Raw genomic sequence first — 5,007 nt, forward strand, 5'->3', positions numbered from 1 at the left:
TACACAACAACTGGACTAAAAATCACTGGCAACAGGTCTGATAAGAGTGATGAATCCAAATTTAAAATTCTTGGTTCAGCATGTATGGAAAGAGAAAAGTAGAACAGTGAGTGTCTATGGCCATCTATGAAACACGGTGGAGGCTTGGTCATGGTTTGGGTCTACACTACAGTTAGGCATGTTGGGGATCTTTTCAAAATGTACGGATTTATGAATGCAGAAAAGTACGATCTGATTTTGATTCACCACAGAGTACTATCTGGAATGTGTCTTATTGGCAATCGCTTGGGCAGCAAGAGCATACCTGGACAAAAAACAGAAAATTGAGGACTATCAATCAAGGATTGGCCTCCCCAGAGCCTGTACCTCAACATTGCTGAAGCTGTGTGCAATCATTTTGAACAGAAAAAAAGCTGGGGGAAAAAAAAAATCAAAGAAAAGCTTTTAAAGTCCTTCAAGACTTTAAAAGTTTTCCATGAAGCCCAGAGAACTACTACTTAAAGAAACTACAGGAAAGCTGCCTAAGAGAAGAATTAAGGTATTCAGATAAAATATCGACATTTAAGCTCAGTAGCACTTTTTAACTTTCATAATAGATTTGGTTGCATTTTGGAAAGTTTTAATAAAATGCTGAAAATATTTTCCATTTTACTATGAAAATAAAAAGAAAATGAGGGCAGCTCAAGACTTTTGGACACTACTGTAATTTAATAATTTTAATATTTTTTAAAAGTGAGATTAATGGTTAAACACTGACTTTATATCCAACCAACTTCACATGTGTCTCAGTATCCTCTCTTTTTTAACACCCTGCTCGGCTCTGCCAAACAAAAGATTGTAAATCATTTGTGTAAATCACAAAACAAACCATGCAAATTATTCCAGACAATATAGGCAGAGTGGTTTGTTAACAGCTACTTCAGTCCTTCCTATCGTCTGCATTCCTAAACCAAACAGGCAATCTAATCATATATAACACTTGCGGGTGGTCTCACTATGAATATGTGTGTTTATATGATTTATCTTTGGTTTTTGTGATGATGAAAGAATTCAAACAAAGTGGTTTTGGCACAAAAAATGTTGGCTTGACAGTTTGGGACTGAGGTTGGAGGTTTGGATTAAAATACGGGGAAGTACAGGAAAGGACAATGACATGCCTGTGTGTTTGTTTATGTTTGTGTGTGTGTCCGCTGTTTACCCCCGTCTCTACTGAAAAACCATTACGCTAGTATTTTTCAAACTTCCTCAACAACTCCTAGTACTGTGGTCCCAGTTTAATAAGTATCGTGAATGGTGCTTTTATTGTGAAAGCTGCACAGCTAGGGGATTATCCTAATATCGAAATTCAGTTATATAGAAAACCTTTCACATATCAACTTGTTTTGAGCAGCCTACTCTCCCACGACATGATGTGACCTTTGGAAGTTTACCCAAAATTCAAGTTTTCTCTATTGAATTATCAAAACACAAAATAAATGAATAAATAAAAATAAATAGAAAATACAAGGTGCCTGTGCCCGTTTCTGTTACTTTATATTACAGACTATAACCCATGATACTGTTGCTCAGAGCTGGTCCTGGGAAAATGTGAGATTTGTTACATTGTGACACTTGAAACTGGTTCAGTCATTTTTATCAGTATGGTGGACCTACTAAAAAAGTACTGGGCGCTTCTGATGACTCCTAATTGTTGGCACAGTGTGTGGTGAGTTAATAATAATCCTTTAAACATCTTTTAAGCCATTCTGCTTTTTCAATCCAGAGCTGTCCACCCCAGACAGGTCACTCGTCCATTACAGGGTTAACACTGAGTGGCAACCTCACACTCTCTGATTATGTCAGTTTAGATTCACCAATTACCCAAGAGGCTGGAGAGAATCCAAACACTCCCAGGGAGACCATGTAAACTCGACAGCGACAGGCCTCAGCTGACCGAGTGTTTGGACCGCTGCTTTAACCAACACGTCCCTCTGCAAGCAGAATCTAACCCTGCTTTACACCACGAGTGGGGGTGTTACAGTCCCAGCAGGTCCACTGTGGGTTGTTGTGCATCTCTGTGTAGTGTTGCTCTCTCACTTCCTCTTCTGGGTTAGGTACCACCACTCTTCCTGTGGAGCAATGATTTGCACACAGCTGACTCTACTTGGCAAAACACCCTAGGAGAGCAAAGTCTAGGAGTGAGAGGAAGTATCTAGTTCCCCTGTGTCATTATCCTGGCAGCGTTTGGGTAGTGTGTGCCGTTGTTTACTTCTCTGGGTAAAGGAGTGGGTTTGCTTTACCTTTTTAATTTCCACTTAAACCCTTCCTGCCTAGAACACAAGTTTTTCTATTGTCCTAGTCATTTCTTTCAAATAATATTTGTAATATGTAATATGCAATGTTTGCTCTTTGTCTTCTTTTCCCCTGGAACTCTTATTGTCACACCTTCTTGGAATTTCTGAAAAATGTTATAAACTATGCATGGAAACAAACGGTCCAAATGAGAGTCCAAGGCAAGGATTTCCAGCATTAATGTACCAATCTGGAGAGGAAAAGGGGATATTTTTGAGTTCTCCTACTATTGCCCCATCCAGATGTTTAATTAATTTAAATAACAAGAATGTGTTCAAGACAGGATTTCATTTGAGCTAATCTGGTAAAGCATTCCGAGAAGCTTATGTATACAGAATCCAACTCCTCAACAGGAGTGCCATCAACACGGTACAAACCATGTTTGACTCTTATTGTTCTTCACGACACGTGTTGGTGTCCTGAAAAAGTTCGGCTTTTGTGCTCCTGCGGTCTAAACTCTGCATGGACCGGATCACAACTGATATTCAAAGACCACATCTAAGGACGCAATTGTTGTCACATCAATAAAAGAACTGGCTAAATGAAAACAGATTAGGGCTGGGCAGCAAGAAGAAAGGATAAATGTCAATGGAATAATAACACAATAAATGGTCAGTTGAAATAGAAGACTTTAAGAATGTAATAAAACTCAGGTACCTTGGATTAGTGAAATGTAAAACTATTTCACGGTTAAAGCTTACTCTATATGGAAACAAATGCTAGCCTGCAAATCATGCCAATCCTTCGCTCTGACATAATTTGACTAGGTCACAGTATGCTATGGCTCCTAGCTGAAAGCAGTAAGTGGTGAAGGCAGCATTTCAAAATAATACAGGAATACATCTTAGCCAAGAAAGACCATCTTACCTAATCCAAAGATAACATCCAAGGGAGCCAAAATTATTCCTGAAGATCTCCTGGTCAAAAGCGTGTGACACCTTGCTTGTGTCAAAAACAGAGTATAAAATATGGATTTGCCTCCCACTGATTTTGGACTTTTGGGTCACATTATTAGTTTTACAGCTGACTTTAGCTATACTTGGTTACCAAGCTGCATTCATAAGTTATAAATGTGCAACATACAGACACAAACACTGGGTAGTTAGTGGTAACTGAAGGACTAATAAAACAGTAAAAGATCAGTCATCAAAACTGAAGCACAAACTTCTGGGATGGTCAGCAATACAAAGCAAGCCGTAATACAAGACAGATAATACATTAAAGACAGACTGAAGAGCTCCAGTTTAATAACTAAGTGGGGCATGAGGCCTAGCAGACAGTGGCTCCAGCTGCCAGTCAGAACACCTGACAATCAAAGCTATCATACCCCCTTTAATTATCCAGGTATATGAGTTATTATTAAAATAATAATAACAATCATCATCATCAGCCCAAGGACAGTTGCTACGAGGATCTAAACATGCTTTTTAATGTTGTAAAGTTGGACATTTCAATACGAGCCTGTGGGGAGTGCTTCCCTTCTGCAGTCCCGACAAACTGCACTTCTTGCAGCTTCCATCTTGTATTCATTTTGCAGTTGCAAAGGCAGCTCCTCTTTGTCGAAAAGCAGTCAAACACCAAGAAAAGATAAAGTGAATTCTTTGTTTTTACAGTGCCTTTGGTCCCGTTTTTTTCCTCCATCGTGTCTAATTTTTTTCTGAATTGCAATTTTTTAAAGTATTCACTTTGCAGTATAGAACATCGTGCAGCTATGTATCTGTTGGTGAAACGATGCAAGACGTTTTCAATTTACAGCAGAACTTATTTATGCTTAGGCGTACATTCTCTATTTTTCTAAGGACCCTACACACGGCCATGGCAACAATAAACTCAGGTCTTCCTGTGCTTTGTTGCACTTTCACTTTCTGAATGTCATTATTGTGGTTAGCAACAGTATCCCCGTGAAGGGCAGTTGACATCACTGTGTTAATTTTCCAGCTCACATGTGATGCAGCTGCTCACTGCTTTCTGTAAATGAGCGCCATTAGCTCATTTACAGTCAACAAGACACCCCCAGCTGCCCAGCACTGATTGTGTACGAGTCTTGAGCTGAATGTGTTTCTTGCATACTTCATGAACTCACTGTCATCTTTAATTAACACCTGTAACGTCCCCTGTGTTTGTGTGCTTCGGGTCAAGAAAACAAGTAATTGCTTTCTTCACATGATACCATCAGCCATGTGGACTGACTCACAGCAGGGAAGCTTCAGCTAGAAAAAAAAGACTCACTTGGTTTTGCAAATCACATTACATGGCAACCAGGTTTGCAGCCACTCAGATTCACTGGCATTTGCTGTGAACATATTAGGTATTTGAACAGACATTCTTATGGAGGGGACAAACACATCTTAGTGCAGATAACATCGCATGAACATTCATTAAAGTAATTGCAGGAAACTGTGAGAATTCATGATCACAACACATCTTTATCTAATGGTGTAATTCGTCTTTTTTGTAGCAAGCATAGTGCCACAAAGTGGAGGGTAACAAGCAGCAAGATAGTTTAAATTACAGTGATAGCGGAAACTGCCAAAAACCCATTTAGGAAGGAAAGAAATAAGTGATAATTTGGTTGCTAAACATTTTTTTATGAGGAGAAGTAAACTAATAATTGACCAGAAAAACTGCACACGCATATTACACTGCTACTGCAGAAACTAAAATAAAAATAAGCTG

The sequence above is a fragment of the Haplochromis burtoni genome, unplaced genomic scaffold (genome assembly GCF_018398535.1).
Source record: "Haplochromis burtoni strain Fernald_Lab_line unplaced genomic scaffold, NCSU_Asbu1 Contig_54, whole genome shotgun sequence".
Taxonomy (NCBI): domain Eukaryota; kingdom Metazoa; phylum Chordata; class Actinopteri; order Cichliformes; family Cichlidae; genus Haplochromis; species Haplochromis burtoni.